Below are 22,903 nucleotides of genomic sequence, written 5' to 3' on the forward strand. Positions count from 1 at the left end.
CGCGTCATACCAAAACACGTTGAATGACTTGTTGTTACCCTGTCTGGCGCTCGGCATTCAGGGGCTAAAACAAGGACTGGTCGGCTCGGAGTCAGTATACTGTGTCTGAGTTGGGTGTTGATGTTAAACTACGGCATGGTATCTCAGTGTGCTAGCACTATAAATAGGCTTCAATCCGGACTAATACAAGCAGACACACACGAGCATGCACGTCGCTATATGAGTGCAATAATCTTGGACGCGACGTTCAACCCAATTTCATTCACAGATGGGGTGCACAGCAAAACACAGAATCCGTACACTAGATAATTACTGCTTAATGTTGAGACGGTTCAGTGATCTAAATGTGCATACGTTTCCTGACCTGGGATTAAATGTTTTAGTTTAACCTGATCCGGGCTCGTGGGTTTCACCAAAGCGGTAGACGCCAGAGGCCTGCATCACTTCGGGCTTTCCTCCCTCATTAAAATGACTAGGCGTGTTATAACAGGAAATCTGTTAAATGCGACTTTCCCCAACTCACTCACTCATTAACCTCATCCGTTAAGCATGTTTTGTAACAGTACGAAACAAGTATGAACAGAGAGTTTAGTGGATGAAAAACGAAGTGATATCTTCATTCCCATTGAAAGCGTAGATTGGTTTAGATTTTTTTTTCAAAATTTCTGATCCAGATATTTTTTGGTCACTCGTTTAAAATTACTTGCCTCCAACTGAATCGGATGATCAGCCAGGGAATGAATTATTATCTCTTATTAAGTAGGGTTTAACGTACACGTTTTTAATACATAGCCTGAAACATAAACATACGTAATATCTTAATAAATATCTTACAAACACAAACAAATAATCAAATCTTAAAATATTGTCATTCCGAGACAAAATGTTGCAGCTTTAGCAAGGTTCCAGTGACAGGGAAAAGGTTCCTAGCATTCCATATTAGCCTACTAAATTGGAGCAGATGATTAGGCTTGGTGATTTGGCTCGTTCGCTGACGCCCTGCCACGAGAGTGGATCGTTGCCTGTCACTGGTTTGTGTTGTCCTGACACGAGTATTTTCAGCCCATCTTGATATAATTTGTTTGCAGCTTCAAACAACATTCACTTACGCCGTTACGTAACAGTACATTCTGGAGGTAGACATTCGAGGGTGTCGGCTTATGTGTGTTCAACTTCACACTTATGGGACAGACAGCTGTTTGTTAGACGTCTCAAACAGTCGATTATAGAAACACTGATGCGATGACATTGCTACAAACATCGTCACATGAAAAGAAGAGACTCCATCAAATAATAGATGCAAGCCTTTTAGTGTTAAGCGTAAGCCTGTGTTGTCTGTACCAGGGAGAATGTTCATTAATCAGACTGTCACTTGCTCATTCAGTTGAGTAGATGTCTGTACTAAGTATAACCATTTTGAATAAAAGCTGATAGATGTTTTCATCGAAAGCAGCAAATGTTTCAAGGACAGATGATAGCTACACGAATGACCAAGAACCTTGTAAAGGCAGTTGGGGACAAAACGTATGTGTCACCATAACGGACCACAGAATAACAATCCGAATGATAACGGACCTACAGGAGCGCCTGAATCGTCACAGAAGTATCATCAGATTCCAAGGGCAGAATCCAATATAAACCCCCTGTTTTGCTCTTTGTGGTGTCGACCGCCTCCGTGGTCTAGTGGTAGAGCGTCCGCCCGGAAGGCGGAAGGTCCGGGGTTCGATCCCCGGCCGCGTCATACCAAAAGACTTTAAAAGATGGTACTTGTTGTTACTCTGTCTGTCGCTCGGCATAAAAAGGGCTAAAACAAGGACTGGACGGCACGCAGTCATTATACTGTCTCTGAGTGGGGTATCCATGTTAAACTGCGGCATGATATCTCAGTGTGCTAGCACTATAAGTCGGCATCAGTCCGGACTGGTACAAGCAGCCACACACACACATACATGTGCATGCACGTCGCTATATAAGCGCAAAAATCTTTGACGCGACGTTAAACCCAATTTCACCTCACCTCACCTTTGTGGTGTCAGCGTTCCTATTGCCATCTCATCCCGTGAGGAATCGCGTTAGAATTTGCCTTCAGGAACCCATGCTTTTCGTAAAAGGCGACTGACAGGGATCGGGTTATCAGGCTTGGCTGACATGTCACCGTATCCCAATTTCGTAAATCGATTCTCATGATGTCAATCGCTGGATTGTCTGGTGCAGGCAGACCGCGGTCATATACTTAAAATATTGTGCTGCGTTAAACAACAACTAAAAAGAAACCAAAAAAAACAACAAACAAACATTGCCATATCACCCCAACATGGACACTACCCTTGCTCAGTGAACAGGTGTACATAATAAGGTACTTACCTATGAAACGACCCGTGAAGATCCGGGGTAGAATAGGTCTTCAGCAACCCACGTTTGATGTAAAAGGCGACTATGCTTGTCGTAAGAGGCGACTCACGGGATCGGGTGGTCAGGCTCACTGACGTAAGAGGCGACTAACGGGATCGGGTAGTCAGGCTCGCTGACTTGGTTGATTGCATGTCATCGTGTCCCTATTGCGTAGATCGATGCTCATGATTTCGATCACTACATTGTCTGATCCAGACTCGATTATTTACAGACCGCCATCATATAGCGTTAAGCAACAAAGAAGGAAACAAACAAACGGAACACCAATCTGAATATCTACACTGACGTACAAAACAAAGTAATCACTTGAAAACTGGATTTGATCAAAACACTACAAAGGTCGGCAAAACGTAAATAGACTGAAAATGAAAGATATAAAACACAACTATGATACCTGTTGAAATACCATGGAATAACCACTTCTTGTTTGTTTCATTTTAACTACCATCAAACGTGGGTGAATACTTTCTTTTGGACCCGTGAAGATTCCGGGGTAGAATAGGTCTTCAGCAACCCATGCTTGCCGTAAAAGGCGACTATGCTTGTCGTAAGAGGCGACTAACGGGATCGGGTGTTCAGGCTCGCTGACTTGGTTGATACATGTCATCGATCCAATTGCGTAGATCGATGCTCATGATATCAATCACTGGATTGTCTGGTCCAGACTCGATTATTTACAGACCGCCGTCATATAGCTGGAATATTGCTGAGTGCGGCGTTAAACAACCAACCAACCAACCAATCAACCAACCAACTTACTTTTGCCCTGCAGTTTATGTAAGGGTTACTATGAGCGGGCCTGAAGGAGATTATTCACAATCATGTGCCTGTGAAGTGTAGGCTGTTTTTCTCGCTTCTTCTAGTTTTCGTTTGATGGAAAGTGTTCGCTTGTGGCACGTACACAGGAAGAAGCTTTGATGAAATATTATGCGCCTTAATATGTTACACACCAGTTATGAAAAAAGTGTGTCTTTTTTAAAGAAAAAATGAGCTTCGATATTCATATGTGGTTTTAATGAGGGTGTTTGAAGGTCTTTTAGAAGCTTTGACAGACTAAGGAGGACCTCACAGCCAATATGTATTCCACGAACGGAGACACAGAAATTAAGGTTTATGCCGGTTATCTTTGTTGGTTTGTTGATAATTAGCATAATGCTTAAGTTATAGTTTTGACATCCTATTATATCTAGCACAATATTTCAACATGGAGAAAATAAAATTCAGGAGCCAAGATCAGCGTATTTAATATTTTTTTTAAACAAGAATAGTCTAAGTGACTTTCAAATTGTAAATTTGGGATACGAGTGGCCCAGTCGCCTAAGGTGTTGTAATTCCCAAGTTGTGTCTCTTCAGTTTGTCCAAAAGCTTGTCGTGAGTTCGAATTCCAGATATTCCCTGTTTATATTTCAGGATTTATATGTAGCATCGCGAGCGGTTATGTTTCTAGATTAATATGTAGCATCGATAGTAGTTATGGTTCTAGGTTTATACGTGGCCTCGTGGGGGTCTAGACTGATATGTAGCCTCGTGGTTGGTTATGTTTTCAAGATTTATATGTGGGTAGGTAGTCTAGTGGTCAAAGCGTTCGCTCGACACACCGAAGACCCGGGTTCGATTCTCCACGTGGTTACAATGTGTGAAGCCCATTTACTGTGTCCCCCGTCGTGATATTGCTGTAATATTGCTAAAAGCGGCGTAAAACCATACTCACTCATTCACCCATAACTAAATAAGGCAAATCTTCGGACATATTTCTGCCAAACATAACTTTTTTTTTTCGGGAAAAGACTCCAGACCACGGAGGGCAACAAACAGGTATAGGAAGTGTCATCCCGACCGTCCTTGCTGAATTTCTTCGCAATGTATATCTCCCAAGTTTCCGTTACTTGTGAAACGCCCAAGATACGACCCTTTCAGACACCGATAATCGGTATCTATTATTTTCACCTTTCATGTTGGCATATACCGGTTTGATTCCTTTCACCTTATCCTGTCGAAAATCCTGTCCATTCTCTATACAATGCTAAAATGTAACTCTTCGCACCCAAGATTCATTTCTTTGACGATAAGACCATCATCTTCTAAAAAAAAGACTTTCTCATGTATACAAATTAACAACTTACTTCCTGAAAATCAATCCAAATCCTCAACATGCAAGTTTTAAAATGAACAAAGGCTTGTTCCCATTCATATGAAAACACATCTGACAACTTTCAGTAAAAAATCTATATCATTTTGCACATTTCTTAAAGTATGCAGATTATGTAAACCAAATGGGCCCCTTCCTGCCCTTTTTCAATTTCACATCCGGAGTGTTTGATTAAAAGACTGATGCTGATTGATGCCTCCACTGATACATGTATGGACACTGACCGGTAGTTGTTGGTCTTTCATGGGACTTTCCGTTGTAACACTACCACTCAGTGGGATGAAAGATGACAAACCATGACTGGCAGAGTGGGTATCGATCCTTGCCTCCTGCGTTTGAAGTAAAATGAAAACTGGTCACTTGGGATATTTCATCCAAACCTTTCAACCAATGGATCCTTTATCAAATTTAATTAACACTTATGTCACCACGGTTGTGCTTTTAGCATTTAATGCTTGTATGGGAGATATCGTCTATGTCTACTCTGTTATGTGGGACTCGGGTTTGAATTGGTTCGACGCATGCTAATGTTTGTGGTAATAGGGGAGGTGGAATGGGGTTTAACATGGCTTTCATGATTATTGCACTTATAGCGACGTGCATGCGGGCGCGCGCGCGCGCGCGCGCGTGTGTGTGTGTGTACTAGTCCGGATTATGGTCGATTTTATAGTGCCAGCCCATTGAGATACCATGCGGCAGTTTAACATGAATACCCCACGCAGACACAGTATACCGTTTCCGAGCCGACCATTCCTTGTTTAGCCCCTAAATGCCGAGTGACAGGCAGGGTAACAACCAGTACCATTTCTTAACGTCTATTGGTATGATGCGGCCGGGGATCGAAATCTAGAAACCTCAGAGCCCAAGATCGCCATCAGAGAACTGAAATGGATCTCTATACTGCTGATGAAGCCGGGTTTCTTTCTCGTCTAGTCAGGTGATGAAACATGGATCCACCACTGGGACCCAGAAACTAAATTCTCCGCCTCCGAGGAAGTTGCGCACTCAACCATCGGCTGGCAAGGTAATGGCCACCATAATTTGGGATGCATAAGGCAAATTACTAATTGATTGCATGCCACCAAAAACTACAATCAATGGACAGTATTATGCTAATGTAATGAAAGAATTGCGAAAATCTATTCGCCAGACGTGGTATTCTACTTTTGCATGACAACGCTCCGGTTCACAAGTCGAGAATTGCACAAGCCGCCATATGTAAATGTGGATTCGAACAGTTAAATCACCTACCCTACAGTCCAGACTTAGCCCCCAGTGACTATTTCCTGTTCCGGCAAATGAAATCTGCCCTACGTGGAAGACGCTTCCAGGATGACGAGGACATAAAGGCGTGGAAGCGTGGTTAGAGGGCCAATCTGCGGATTTCTATAAAAGTTGTATAAAAAGCTTGAAGAACAAACGGAATAAGTGTATGGAGATTATATTGAAAAATAAAAGTGCAAAAGATATTTTCCGTCTTATATTGAAGTTGCAAAACTTATTGAACGCCCCGCGTAGAATGGAGATAAACATACATGTGTTTTCAATGTAGAGCTAGGTTCCCTGTTGGTTGGTTGATTTGTTGTTTAACGCCGCACTCAGCAATATTCCAGCTATATGATGGCGGTCTGTAAATAATCGAGTCTGGACCGGACAATCCTGTGATTAATATCATGAGCATCGATCCACGCAATTGGGATCGATGACATGTATCAACCAAGTCAGCGAGCCTGACCACCCGATCCCGTTAGTCGCCTTTTACGACAAGCAGAGTCACCTTTTACGGCAAGCATGGGTTGCTGAAGACCTATTCTATCCCGGAATCTTCACGGGTCCTAGGTTACCTACTAGGTTACCTGTAAATTTAACCGCGCTAAATTGAATTTATTATTCACGCATTCTATATTCTGTCTAACTATATGTGATTTCTGAGTAGAGTTTATTCACAGTGTCAGTTGGCATTCAGTTGGATGTGTGCATGCCATGTGATTATGTTGAATGTGTGTGATATATGTTAGATGTCAGCATGCGATAAGATTCAATAGGATGTGATTCAGTTGGATATGTGTATGCGATATGATTCTATTGGACGGGGTATCTGAGCCGCGGACTAATGTGTATATGCAATGTGATTCAGTTGGATGTATGTATGCAATGTGATACAATAAGTTGTGTTTATGCAGTATGATTCAATGGCATCTGCGTATGCGATATTTTTATTGAGTGTGTGCTTGATGTCATTCAATGGAATGCATGTATACATGTACGATGTGATTCAGTTGGATATGTTTTTGCGATATGATTCTATTCAGTGTGTTTGTACAATGGGATTCCATTGGGAATGTGTTGTCGATGTGGCTCTCTTTGATGAATGTGGTTTCAGTTTCTGATATGATTCAGTTGGATGCGTGTTTGCACTGTTTGGATGTGCGTATGCCATGTATTTCAGTTGCATATTGTTACATGTATGCAGTATGATTCTTTTCGAGGTGTAAAAGGGAGATGCAGTTATGTTTTTGCGTGGACATATAAATAAATCTTAATAGTTCAATTAATACTACTATTGCATGTGCGTCTGTGCGCGCACGTGTATGTGTGTGCGTGCATTCATTCGTGGGTATTTCTATTTTTTCACTTTTTTATCTTTACCTTCAGTGGAGGACAATTGTATTTGGATGATTGACACATCCCTTTTGCCACAAAACAATTACATAATTATTTATTTGTTTGTTGTCTTGGTCTTTTTTTTGTTTTTGCTGTCACTTTCTCTTTCTTCTTTTATATTCTTTCTCTTTCCTGACTTTGAGTTGTTAAAAAGAGGAATAGAAAATTGGTCGGCGTACTGACGGTAACTTGTGTGAATCATAACAGATTATACGTCATAGAAAACATACTGATCTATTCCTACACTTCCCAATATTGATGTGTTGGTGTTTGTTTTAATTGGTTTAAGAAAACGTCGAACCATACATTACATAATTGTTAAATAAGACAGTTTATTTTATTTTGATCTCCTGTTTATTAAAACAAATCCGTAAACCAAGTAATAAAACATGAACGGCCTTGCAACAAGCATAAGTTCCTGGAACACATCTTCGAACACCGAATCCCCGCGGGTAAAAGGCATTATGCACTTCCCATGTGATATTCTGGAGGAGGGTATGGTGAGTGCTGGCTTGGATTTTATATATTCCAGCAAATGGTGAACATTTGAATGCTCGACTTTCCCTTGTATGTGTTTGAGACGGGTGCCACCGGTTGGGCTGATTCGTAAACACATGCGCATGATATAGTGGAAATCGTATTTCTTATGATTATTAAAATTGGTTTTGAGGCTTATATTTATGAGAAATAAATGTTCACTGGTCATGATGGATGTCCTGAATATAATCCGGTCCTCCAAAATCGTTTGTCTCCTCAATTCAGAGAACAAAATGGATGACTGTCTTGAAACAATAAAAGAAAATATATATGACACTTAAAACAAATGGTAGATAAATCCAAATAATTCTTTCGGGAACTAGTTAAGATTGGGAGCAAGAAGTTAATCAGTTTATTTCTATTTTTTGTTGAAAACACGTCACCAAGTGATTCAGTTATATTGAATACGTTACAATGATTAGTTCTTCATAAAAAAGGGAAAGCTGTGAGTTCCTGAACACATACCTCTCCCCAATGATTCACTTACATTTTTACATTAACTTTATCTTGAATAGCTTGCTTCAAAAGGAGCCTTGCAAATCCTTGCACACACACACACACACACACACACACACACACACACACACACACACACACACACACACACACACACACACACACACACACACACACACACACTTCGCTGCATCCGCGTATGGTATCATAGACATCACATCTTACACAATAAAATTATTCAATCACTCATTTATTTCTAGGTGTTCCAGAAGTACACCCACCCACAGTGGCCACGCACTTATTTCAAATTCTCAAGATACCAGCAAGTAATAATTGCAACATTAAACGCATCTTCATCATTTCATCACTTCCTTAACCACGTATACTGCAACTGGAACCAGCATCTCGGTGCGTGGTTTAACGGTCTCTGAGATGTATGTCATGTCATTGACAACGATAACGGGTTAATACGCATTGGAGGCGAAGCCTGAGCACCATGAATAAACATTCCAGTTGGAGTCAACCCACTCCGCGTGTCCTCAACTGGCGTTCTCATATTATCGTGCACGGAGAGTGGAACCACAAAAACATGTCTTCTATCAAGTTAATGTGTCACCAATGTCTGATATATCGGTCAAACTTCACCAGGGCTGATGCCATAGGAAGTGATGGATGAAGATGATGTAGATTGAACTGATGAATTGATTAACCTTCTCCTTGGTCTTATTGGAAACTAATGTCTCTCCACAAAACAAACGTATTTTCTTGAAGCTTGTATTCTATGATATTTCAAACGTAACATCTTGAATATTTTGGATAAGCAGCACGCGCTACCCTCATAAACGCCCACAGTTTCACGGAGCAACGCCTTGCTGTTATTTGTGGTACTGTGAAGATTATATAGTCGACGTACGATCAAATTGAATTGCTAAGAGGACAGTTTGATTGATCCATTAATTTTTTCTCGGTCGCATGAAAATGATTTATATTAGTTCCCGTTTTAAACACGAGGTAACGACAAATCACTGTATCTAATAGAATTGTGATAAATGTGTTCTTTGAAAATTAAACTCAAACAAGACATCATATGAACGATTTTCGGAGTTACGCCCAAAAGCTATGGGAAATGTCGGTTTTTATTTGCTGAAATATGAATTGATTTTGGATGCCTACAGTCTTCAGGCTTAGGGTCGTTATACACAGTGCATGTACATTTCTGCAAGTATTGATTACATTCTCATATTCGTCAGATGCAAGTGCCGTAATGCGAGTTGTAACATATTTTAGCTGTGATGTAGCGTTAAGTTCTTTACTGTCATTTTACTTTGTACAAATAAACAAAAACATGAAAACATATTCTCTATTAAACCGAAATAAACAAAGTCAGACAAGTTTCACTCTCTCAACATGTTGATGGCTTCAAGTGGCAAATTTTCCGATATGACTTCCCCTTGTGTCTCCATTATCAGACAGACTTTCATATTTGAAATGGGAGTTTGAGACTTGTAAAATCGCATTAACAGCTATGCTGGAATTCTCGTAGACCAATAGAGACTCCCCTTAATTACTAGCCTATGCGGGTTTCCCACTCGCCCATAATCCTATATAAAACAGGGCAGCCGACTGAATTACAGTCAGCACAACCCCAGCTTCGAGTTCGATCAGCATTATCATTGGAGAGGTGATCTGTGAGACCACAGATCGAACTGGCTGGATACTCTAATAGTAAGCGAAGGTGACACGAATCTCTCCCAACAGAGGGCGCATCGGGTCTTTCTATTCCGAACTTTGCGTCAGGACAGTAGCACAAAATTAGCGGGATAAGCTTAACTTGAGGAGCGAGTTCAAATCTATTTAACGGTGAGTAAATATTATTTTTTGACACTTGTTCGTGTATGAATGCTGTAGTTTGTTAGTTTTTGCCTACTTTGTATTGATCTATTCATATGTATGTAACAGTTAAAAAACATCCTATGTATTTTAAATAACCGAAAAAGAGATATTAGATAGAAAACATTGAACAATAGAACTCGGATTTTATTTACATGGAAAAGTAATTGACATTTTGAATTACATTTAACAAAACTCTTTATCTAATCAAATTGAGAGTTAAAGGCAATGGATAAACATTTACGTGTTACTGCAATGGAGTTTTGCAAACTCTTACGGAATGTAAATCTTGTCAGCGACGAAAAGGGTGATGTCTAAACCAATGACTTTTGCGTAGAAACTCATATTACGTTACGAGATATAACTTTCTCTTCGTTTCATCACGGTTTAAAAGGGGCAATCACATCAACAAACGTTATTGTGTGATGAGGTATCGTTATTCCTTAATTTCAAATAATTTAAGATAGCGTTGAGATGTAATACTCCTGTAACAGGAAGTCTTTAAAAGGTATTTTGGAGTTGCAAGAACATGAAACTTTGTTTATGGATAACAGTTTATAAGTCGTGATACTCAAGGCGGGGTGCATGTTATTCGTTATTCGTTAATTTCAAATAATTTAAGATAGCGTTGAGATATGATACTCCCGTAACATGAAGTCTTTGAAAGGCATTTTGGAGTTGGAAGAATATGAAACTTTTTCTGGATAACAGTTTATAAATCATGATAGAAGGTGGATTGAATTTACAGAGATGTAAATTGATACAGAAAAATGTTTGAAGTGTCTCGCGGGTTTGATAAATTCACAGTCAAATGCTATTAGTTGTGTATAGTGTAAATGTTGCGTCTATAATGAGTTGGCGAATGATGTTCGCACATGTACAGTCGCTATTGTGTTCGCTGGTCTGTGTTCGCTTCCCAAAGAAGGTGAACATAAAACGTCATTGCCAGAGGATAATTGAAACAGATTCCAATGGGTGTAATAGTGGAGTAAATTGTATGAATGGATCACCGAAAATGCATTTTTGTTGACATGTTAATACTACTTTTACAAGCTTCAAACTGCAACGTACACGACTAGTATAGCACTCTTCAAAGTACTCACTCAGACTACTATTATGTCACTATTTGACGTATAGTGTATCAACCCAACGGACTGGTACGCTACCGCTCGAAGTGAAGTATACACCCGCGCTGCATGTACTAGTATGTCATTTCTTCAAACGATTTGTATGTAACTATTTAAAGTATCCACTTATACAACTAATTTGTCACTATTTGTAGTATCCACTCACACGACCAGTGTGTTACTATTGGAAGTATCTGTTCACGCGACTGGTTAATAACTATTTTAATTATCCATTCACACGACTAGCGAACCACTATTTGAAGCATCCACGCACATTAGTGGTGTGTAACCCTTCAAGGTATCACATCCAGCGACTTGCATTTAAATATGGTTCAGTATTTGAAGATCACACTACCAGCATGTCACTATTTAACGTATCACTCCACACTACTAGCATATCACTATTTGACGTATCACTCCACACGACCAGCATGTCACTATTTGACGTATCACTCCACACGACCAGCATATCACTATTTGACGTATCACTCCACACGACCAGCATGTCACTATTTGACGTATCACCCCACACGACCAGCATGTCACTATTTGACGTATCACCTCACACTACCAGCATGTCACTATTTGACGTATGTCCCCACACGACCAGCATGTCACTATTTGACGTATCTACCCACACGACTAGCTTGTTACTATTTGACTTATCTACCCACACGACTAGCATGTTACTATTTGACTTATCTACCCACACGACTAGCATGTCACTATTTGACTTATCTACCCACACGACTAGCATGTCACTATTTGACGTATGTCCCCACACGACCAGCATGTCACTATTTGACGTATCCTCCATACGACTAGCATATCATTTTTGGACGTATCTACCCACACGACTAGCATGTCACTATTTGACGTATGTCCCCACACGACCAGCATGTCACTATTTGACGTATCCTCCATACGACTAGCATATCATTTTTGGACGTATCTACCCACACGACTAGCATGTCACTATTTGACGTATCTACCCACACGACTAGCATGTCACTATTTGACTTATCTACCCACACGACTAGCATGTCACTATTTGACGTATCTACCCACACGACTAGCATGTTACTATTTGACTACGTCCCCACACTACTAGCATGTCACCTTCTGACGTATCTCCCCACAAGACTAGCATGTCACTATTTAACGTATCTCCCCACACGACCAGCATGTCACCTTTTAACGTAAATCCCAGCACGACTTATCATGTCACTATTTGAGGTATCTACTCACACAACTAGCATGTCACAAAGTGACGTATCCCCTGCCCCCCCCCCCCCCCCCCCCCCCCCACAAAAAAAAGAAAAAAGAAAAGAAAAACACGACTAGCATGCCACTTTTGACGTATCCCCGTACACGACTAGTATGCAATTATTTGACGTATCTCCTAAAACGACTAGCATGTCACTAGTTGACGCACCCACCCACAGGACTAGTTTGTTACTAATTCACTTCAAACCGCAAGTCTGGTATATTCAATACAATATTCAAAGTAACAACACAGGCGAACTGCATGCCACTATTTCAAGTTAATTCTACATGTACCTTCGTCACTGATTCAAATTGAGAGAAAAGTTAATAATACAAAACAGAGGCGAGTCTGCCTGACGTGCACGTGGAACGTTCAATTGTATAGGATTAAATGGACTTGATACCACTATTTCTTGTGTAGCGGGCCTATCGGGACGAAGATTAGTTTTTAGGTGGTATGTCGTCAGTTTGACGTTGGGTGCTTAACCGCTCGTTCAATAGAGTCAATTTAAGTCAACTTGGGTTCAAAAAGCACTCACAAGTCGATGTCGACAGATGGAATCTTGAAAGAGACATTTCGGCTGAGGTTTAAACCTCTTTTTACCACACAATTGGTCAATTTTGTCGACTAAACCTAAATGGCGCAGTTACATAAAAGACCATTCTATTGGATGTTGTTTTTGTCACGTGCGTTTGTTTTGCAGCTTAGAGTTGAAAATACGTCAGCTGATATGGTGGGTTCCTATTTCCGTTGTTTACTCAAATCCATGTTTGCGTAGTTTTGTCCCTTAATACTTTACACGTCACCGCAACACAAAGCTTAATAGCACAAGTTTTTATCATAGCAACCGCAAGAGTTGATAACCTCGATCTTACGTGAATGTCACAATATGCGCACGTTCGTGCATACTGCCATATGAATAGGCATTAACTGTTTTCGAAATACTGGAAAATATCATTTATCATCTTACAAAAATGAATAACGTTAACTGAACACGCTGGTTGTTCAAAAAAATAAAAGCGACAAAACCCTTTCCATATTCAATAGAAATCTCTGCAAAAAGCAGAGTCGATTGTACGATTCCGACTACGCCATGAGCATGTGTTTATGAATCACTATCAAATAGTGGTAATAATAGGTGTTCGCGAAACAAGTTTGTCTTACAGGTCCAATTATTGTTTGCCTCCATGTTTCAGAGATAAAAGTTGTATGTATTGAAGCGCAGATTGAATTTTTGTCTGTGCCAACACAAAAACCATAAAATCCATTTTTAATATCACTGACACTATTTGATTGATATCCGGCGTAGAGCGGGTGGATGGGTTTTGGAGTGAGTGAGTGGGATTTGACGCCTGGTAAAGTATTATTTTATCTATACGGCGGTGCTTCACACATTATGCCCACGTGGAATCAAACCTGGCTAGTCGGCGTGGCGAGAGAACGTTTCCAGCATTTGCTACCTCACTGCCCCTGCTGGCACACAACTAAAGGTTTCAAAGGATAACACAAAGGGCTACATAGGATATCGGACGTATTCAGATGACTAACATCACTTTTTTCTTCCATTCACTTGCAAATGTTAGATGTATGACATGATGACATGCACACACAGCTAAACTGAGTGAAAACCGTACTTCAAGTAGCTTCAACTATAACTGAGCAGCTTGATGACCCAAATGAATATTTTTCCACAAAGTTTTACATTTTAACCATACGCATATACATGCCTCAGAAAATCAGCTAGGGTCAAAGACTTGCTTATATTCAAATATGACATTTTCAACCACTTCCTTGATATAAAGCGACAAACGTTTTCCATATCTAATAGAAATCTCATTGCATAAAGCAGAGTCGATAGTATCATGAACATGTATTTATGAGTCACTGTCTAATATTAATGATACCATAGAGAGGCATATTACTTTCTCCCTCTTGAGTGAGTGGGTGAGTGAGTGAGTGAGTGAGTGAGTGAGTGAGTGGGCGGGTGTCTGAGTGAGTGAGTGAGTGAGTGAGTGAGTGAGTGGGCGGATGTCTGGGTGAGTGAGTGAGTGAGTGAGTGATCAGATAGAACCGGAGTCCGAACCAAAAAGCATGTTTCTAGTTGGCCGGATAGACAGATTTCTGCACAGCGAAATCCGGCGTTTCAGTCTATTGGGCCAACCGTGCCCCCTTGGAAGAGTGATTGAGTGTGCCATTAGCAATATTCAAGCAATATCACGTGGAACACCGGATATGTGCTTCACACATTGTACTCATGTGGGGAATCTAACCTTGGGCCTTCGGCGTGACGAGCGAACGCTTTAACCACTTAGCTACCCCGCCGCCCCTCTCCCTCGTGAAGCTAAACCAGTAAAGCTACATGTACGCTAAATGAATACTGGGCGTTTCGGTATTCTCATTTAAACTAAATGCTTTCAAACATAACTATATATAATGTAATGAAACACTCACCTAATGTAATGAAACATGAGAACCGCACCCATTTAATCAATGCCGCGTTTAGTTCTACAAGGCCGGTTTGCTACCGAGGTAAATGTTTAATTCAATAACCGATACACAATAAATCTAATGTCCCTTGCTATTGTCTCGGAGCATACAGCCCTAATGCACAGCAACAAATGTGAGACCATTGCAAATATACAATGTATCGTTTGTTGTTGCAATATTTGCCCAGGTTTCAAATGTCAGCCTCAGACAGAGTTGGCTGTTTATATGTGTCTATATCATACATACATTATCAACTTCAGTATTCAAACGTCCTGACAGAAGTCCCGATTTTGATAGGAAGCATAATCCGTTTCTGGGACCCGTTCCACAAAGCGATCTAAGTGCTACGACTGTCGTAAGTCAGTGTTAAAGAATGGGAGTTACGACCGACTTAGCGCTAAGATAGCTTTGTGGAACGGGGCCCTGGCGAATTAGTGTCAACGCATCCCATCGACTGCTTCAAACGTCGGCCTTGAGCACTCCATCTTCTTCGGTATGATGAATAGTCAGTGACACAGTGACACACTGACCCATCTATCTAACGTCCAAACCGTCATTTTTGCTAATGTTATAAATATATATTCATTAATAATGCGTCCAAGATTCCTTCAAACAAAGAAGTTAACATTGAATTGGTCCTCCGGCGTGGTCTAGTGACCTTAACCTTTGTTGTCTACCAGTGTGATGTTGTTATAAGGGTAACGCTATTCAAAGAAACATCCTGGTATTCATCAAGTAATCTGCTTGAAATGAAAGCACTATAGTATTGTACAATATAAGCATATGTATAGAATAATACTATACTAGCGCGTTAGTAAGGACAGCTGTGGGGTTGTTGGTGAATTTAATGAAGCTCTTGTATTCGCAAATTGGTTCGGGCAATGAATTCTTTGCGTAGAGATTTGCACAGTTCTTTGAATAGATTGTTGGTGCACATTAGGGCTGGTACGTGTCCAAACTTAGTACCCGGGTACCCACCCCACTATTACCCGACCCTACCCACGTACCCACTGTAGGTCTCAAGAGATACAAAATGTCCGATTGGGAATTTTTTTTTACCACAGCGCTTGCACAGACTTATATCTTTATTTAACCATATAAAAAGGCAGAAGGAATGGTGCATAGTCAGAACGAAATGCGAACATTAGTGACTTATAGTGTAACCATAGAGTTCTAGATACTTTTTGTCATTAAACTTTATATCACATGATTAACCACGGGCACGGGTAGTCCTGTAGGTACCCGGGTCCTACTCAGTACCAACCCGATCCGGGTACCCGAGTTACCCGTCCCAGCCTTAATGCACATGATGAAGAAAGTGAGAAACCACACGCTATTACATATGCAACAATGGATGGTAAATCTAAGCTTTTAATCCAAGGGGGCAACAGAGTGAAAAAAACATTGCACAAGGAACAGCGCAAGACCTGCGTCTGTCTTGAAGAACACGGATGACCACGCTGCCCAGTACCTCTTCACCCGCTTCCGTAACCGCTTTTAAAGCCCAGATCTGCGCGGAGTCTCCGAAAATCTGACAGAAATTGTTTGAGGGAAGCAGGAAGCAAAGCTTGCAGACCATTACAGGCATTGTTCTGACCGTCAACGTCATCGGCGTCAGCTTCGACTTTAGTGGTGCAAAACTCATCAGGTATGGGATGAACTGTTGAATCGATGAGTGAATAGATATGTATCCAACGACGTTCGGATGACAAAGCACGGGTACACAGGCGTCGTTATGAACGCTAAACTGAGGTCTACGGGTGGACAGCTTTGGAGGTGGCAGTGTAATGATTTGGTTGGCAATCTCTCACACTGGAAGAACGGCCCCTATGCACGTTCCAACATAACAACAACTTCGTTGCTGCAACTAAATCATTCGGCCAAACGTCATTTCATTCAGAACCAATGTAGCGTCTTCAGCATGAATATACCTGACCATACTCAGCTCGATTCACAACTGATGTCCAAGCACAGAACAACATTCCTCTTCTCAGTTAGCCATCCAGAACCCCCGAACTTGATAGGCGTGTACGATGACGTAACCCCGAGCCTCAGACATCGCATGATTTGTTAGTGGCCTTCCCAGACAGTTCATGCGATATTGAAGTGCTATGTCCTTGACCTTTGTAACCCAGCGACATTGCTCATTTTGCTCAATTCTTTAAGCTTGCTCATGTTATAAAAATGTATCAGGTCTTTGAAAGGCATGTAGAAGTGATACACATAAGGAAGACAATATATGTGTGTCAACTTTAGGATGAGGAACACAACGTTTCGGAGTATATGCTTACTCCTTCACCAGGTGAATGAATGCCATGAGGCAGAGAGCATATATATGTATATGTACATGTAAGGACAACAAAATTAATAACATAACCAAAGGTGAAATATAAAAAGGGGTAGAAGCTAACAAAGGAAGCCAACAGATGATTGGCGCTGATAGGTGACTAGCAATAGACAATGAAAGCCAACACTTAAGTTATCATAGATAAGTAATAGGTAATAGTCCCACGCTAAGCACCCAGCTGGCTTCAATTTGCCCTTTGCTATGTCCATTCTTTCACCTATCGTAACTTATTATCCCGCACCCTCCTCCCCAGTTTGCCCAGTGTCCATTACCTATTACTTGATTGCATGCCATCGTATCCCACTTGTGTGTGTCGGTGCTTAATATGCCAATCACTGGATTGTCGGGTTCACACTCGATTATTTACTGACCTCAGACCTGTGGCTTTAATATTGCTAAGTGCGGCGTTAAACAACATACAAACAGACCACTACTGCTGATGACGGCGGTTTTATTCTGATGAAACGGGACCATGCACATTACGAATGATTTGTAACTGTATCCCTATGCCTTTGGGGGTAAATAGCAGTCAAGTGATGTGACATTTGTGAAAACGCTACAGGTGTCATTGCCGACTGGAATTGGACGAATGAGAGAGGACACTACATAGCATGTGTGTCATGTGTACATGTAGGCCTTTCCATCTTTGGGCATTTGACAGTTATTGAAAATACATAATGATAAGTAGTCGGAGTAAATATTTTAAGTTGAATATATTAAGGCCAAAAAAGCGCCAAGACCCTTTCAATTATCCTTAACAAATTCTAAGAGTCCATTATACAAATTCGTTTATATCACATGAGTATGTGTTTATGTATGAATCACTATCACATACTGATGATAACAGGTTTTCGCGAAAAATTGAGCGTGTCCTGTCCCACCGGTCACAAACACATACAAAGGCAAGTCAAGTGTTTACCTGAAACACGTGATTATTATATACCATGATTAATGAGGGTGTTCATTTGGAAATTGCAGGCTCGTGCTCAATAAAAGAAGTAAGACATTTAGTGACCAGTGACATAGATAGCCTGTCATTCAAAGGAAATATACTGTTAAAAGAGGCGTTAAACCCAACTCACTCGCTCACTCACTCAAAGGAAATGTCTATTCAGTTGTTCTACAAGATGCATCCGTTTTGAAACTATAAATTGCCAAGAGATCATTTTGAAAAAAGCCTCCAAAACAGTGATGTATTGTAATGTATTTCAACCCTTTTTTTAATGCCGAACGAAGTAATCTAATACCACTTTAATATTCTAGCGTTTCAGTTTATGGATATTTAACATTAATTTAGAGAAGATTATCGAATTTAATCTGCCATAACATGATACCAAAAAATTTTTCTCTACTTTATTGATTGCAGCCTATTCCCATCAGTCTCGGGACTATAGGGGAATAAAAACGGTCATGTTACAAAAATCTGTTACTGACAGTTTTAATTACCTGGATCTAGGTGTGACGATGTCAGAAATTCATCTCTTCGATTAAATTTTCTGATGGACCTGGGGGAAATAATTTCCCCATAAAGGGCAAAACCTTTCCGGCTCCTGCTGCTTAGTATAACAACATTACTCGCATGAAAGACTTTGACTGACGGAATGAAGATCAGCATGCAATGAGATACTACACACAGGCACACACACAGACTCACACACACCAACACCAACACCAACACACCAACACACACACACACACACACACACACACACACACATCATATACATCATTGTCGTAAGAGGTGACTAGCGAGGTAGCGGACAGGTGACTTGGTTGATGCATGCCGCCGATGCTTCTGATGTCAATCAAACAACCAAAGATAGCTTCTCCATACAGACGTCTTCTATAAATTAACCATTAATACATTCCCAAGGTAGGGCCGGGGGTGGGTCACTGGGAGGGTGGTTTAAAAATAGTAATTTTTCTACGAAAAATCTATCGTATGCAATGTCTAAATGAGAAAATATCATGTAGTATGTAGACAATATGAACTAGTTATAAATAAGGTAAAACTGGAATGATAATCATTTTTGCGCATTTATAACATTATATATCATGTAGATAAATAAAATCATATACTGTATAGCTACAATATTGAAACAACTTTATAATCATTAGCTATATATATATAATATTATATATATATATATATATATATATATATATATATATATATATATATATATATATATATATATATAGGGGGAATCGATTATATATACCCAATCCCACGTGAATCGATCCCCCTAAAGAGTTATTGAAAGAGTCACAGCTAATTTGGTAGGCTGTGCAAATAAAGATCAGATGTAGGTAGGCCCTGACAATATCAGTGATATTCAGAATCTCTCAATACGTGGGGCGGTCGGGTAGCCTAGTGGTTAAAGCGTTCGCTCGTCACGCCGAAGACCCGGGTTCGAATCCCGACATGGGTACAATGTGTGAAGCCCATTTCTGGTGTCCCCCGCCGTGATTTTGCTGGAATATTGCTAAACGTGGCGTAAAACCAAACTCACTCACTCACTGACTCTCAATACGTTAAAATATTTCCAAAAATCCCTTTGGGGATTTTCACTTATAATTCACTTTCTTAAATGTTCTGTCAGGTTTGTACATGGCAAGTGTGTAAAATGGTGACCCAATAAGCTCTTTGGCGTATTCGTGAAATCAAGGCCAAACAGTATGAACATGGCAGTGTTTAATTCATCACAACTTCTAGCAGTTGCACTATCATCCTGTTCGATAAGCCTTACCGGAATGTTTGTATCTAATAACCCCATAACCATATTGCATGTCGCAAAATAATGTTCTCCAAATCTTAATGAAGGCAATTTGACCAAGAATTTAAACTTGAGCTTTATATCGATGATGTGATTCCGTTTTATATGAGTCAAATAGCCAATTCCCTTCTGCTAATTTAACCACCTGAACTAGAAATAAAGGAGACCAGTGAGACCGCCTCGATTTATGCATAAAGATTCCGTGTCTACAAGACAGTAAGACAAGAGGGATGACTTCAATCTTCCAAAAATCAGCTTCCCCTTTATGTCCAGCTATATTCCTGCAGTTCCAGCCTTTGGTGTCTACAGTTCGCAACATTTCAGGTACAGTCGAACATGCTCATTCTGCGGAGATTTGAAAAAGCGTCTCACGACTCTGTAGATCTTTCAAACTCATTTTATGGAAGACATGTTCACGACGCGTACGTTTCAAGATCTAACGCATCAATTGCAAAAATGATGTACGATGTAATTCCTTATTTTGACTTATACCGTATGTTCTCGTGGATGTTTTAGGTGAATAGTTGACGTTGACTTTGCATGTGTTTGTGACGAGTGCCGCCGGTGGAGCACAATACGCTCACCTTTTTCATCAACACCTGATATCATCACTATTTGATAGTTTTTCATAAACACATGCTCATGGTATTGTCGGAATCGTAGAATCGACTCTGCTTTTAGCAGAAATGTCTTATGAATATGGACAGGTTTTTTTTTAAAAATATTCCGCAATGATATTCTGTTTGAGGTTACAAATATTTAAATGACTATACATTGGGCATTAATGTTTTGAACCACCCGTATTAGTAAGCAACATGTATCCCCCACAACTGGCTGGTCGGCTGTACTTTTTACAAACAAAGACGTTGGTTATTACTGTTTACAAACCATCAGTTGATTCCCTTGCCTCGGGAAGATGTGTTACATCCAACTCACTCACATACTGACTCGTATAGTCACTCCGTCTTTATTTTACATTGGCAGATGGTTAGGGAATTATCATCCAAACCTGCTCCCATGGATGAGATCAAGCGATATCTACATTGTAGATGTCACTGCAATTAAGTTGCATCAAATGACATCACTAATGACTCTGCTACTTAAGCTGTTAACAGTACTTTACTTAAGAAACTGCTGATGACTGTCTACAAACTGACAAAGTTGGAAGAATGATTTTGGGTGATAAATAGAATCTTACTCTCGTGTCTTTTAAAATCAAATACATCAACACTTGTTTATAAATGTTAAGAGTCTTACTCAAGTCAACTCTTGATACATTTGCTATCAACAGACACTCGTGTCATTCTCTCTATAAACTGTAGGGTTGTGATCTATTGATTGTAAATTACACACGACCAAGGGTTAGAGGGGTTTTCAAACTTATTTCTTCAAGTGTATGGTTAATGTCATTTTGGCTGATCTTTCTGGAATTGGAAGGAAGCATCAATACATTAATTATGTACTACTAACAGAAACGAGAACTATGGTAACATATTGACCACCAGTTTGAGGGTATATGAAGTCCTTAAACACGTGTGCAGGAAATCTAATCACCATGCTCATATCCGAATGTCGTGACTTGGGTATGGTCTTGGGTGAAGTAAAGAAATCAGTATCAAATTAATACCAGAGTATTTTGACATGTGGTTGTGAACATTTGTCAATACTTACCTCAACTGGGAAAAACTAGTTAGCATCAAGTGATGTGGGTAGACTATCTAATGTGATTGAAACGCTCGTCAAACACATAAAGCGGGTTCGATTCCCAACATAGATAAATATGTTTCCCTTGCAGTTATAATACTGGAATTTAATCATTTGATTGGCTTTCAAATTGCTTTATTCAGCCTTGCAGTGACATTGTGACATCTAGGGTTCCATGTGCTTAACGTCACCTTGGATAATTGCATCTCATGAACAAAAGAGTGCCCGAGTGAGTTGGGTTTAACGCCGCTTTTAACAGTATTCCAGTTATATCACGGCGTGTCAGCTTACTTTTGGAGGAAAGCCCGAAGTGATGCAGGTTTAAGACATTTACCACTTCGGTGAAACCCACGAGCACGGGTATGGTGCTGACAAACAGAGAAACATAATCGGGGTGAACCGGGATTCGAACCCACAATCATAGGTTTCTGGCATGCCCAAGGAACGCAACTCTGCACAGCGAATTGCAGCGCCTTAGGCAACTGGGCCACCCGTTCCCTCTCTCATGACCAAAAGCTCACATACTGCAAGGGATGGAAAGGTAGCCTTGTGGTTAAAGCATTCGAATACGCTCGTCACGTTGGTGATCAAGATACGATTCTCCACCATTCGTGGAGCCCATTCCTGGTGTCTTCTGTCGTGATGAGTCGAGAATATTTCTAAAAGCGGTGTAAAATTCTACATAAAGATGTTTGAACAGGGAGGTTAGTTGCTTCAACCCACCACATGGATTATAATATACGCCAATGCAATAAAAATTGCTGTCAAATTTGCGTTCGAAAGCGACAACATTCTGAATTTCTCAAGTATCAAATATCCAATGACACCCGCAAATTGGATAACACAGTTTTACGTTCTTAATGATCTACACAATTTGCATGTCTCATCTACTATAGAAACATTTCTGAACTCAACAGGCCTAAGACACTATAACAGTAGAAGGACATTTTGCGTCCATTATTTCAAGGCTAGAGGCGCAATTATCTAATTAGATAAGTAGGGCACATCATGAAGCACTTACTGACATCAGTAGAAGCAAATCTCTTAACAGGCCCAATACTTCATCTTTGGCAGTTTGAGGAAACA

At 40.3% G+C, this 22,903-nt stretch overlaps 1 protein-coding gene across 1 annotated transcript in view; it reads left to right on the forward strand.

Annotated features, from left to right (window-relative positions):
- The first annotated feature begins 9,838 nt into the window (after positions 1 to 9,838).
- Positions 9,839 to 22,903, forward strand: part of LOC124150938 — a 63,059-nt gene continuing 49,994 nt past the window's right edge. Inside the window, exon 1 of the mRNA XM_046523148.2 lies at positions 9,839 to 10,078. The gene's annotated coding sequence lies outside the window, so the exon portion shown is untranslated. The remainder of the gene's footprint in view (positions 10,079 to 22,903) is intronic.

The sequence above is a fragment of the Haliotis rufescens genome, unplaced genomic scaffold (genome assembly GCF_023055435.1).
Source record: "Haliotis rufescens isolate VD_foot unplaced genomic scaffold, xgHalRufe1.0.p SCAF_4, whole genome shotgun sequence".
In the NCBI taxonomy this organism is placed as follows: domain Eukaryota; kingdom Metazoa; phylum Mollusca; class Gastropoda; order Lepetellida; family Haliotidae; genus Haliotis; species Haliotis rufescens.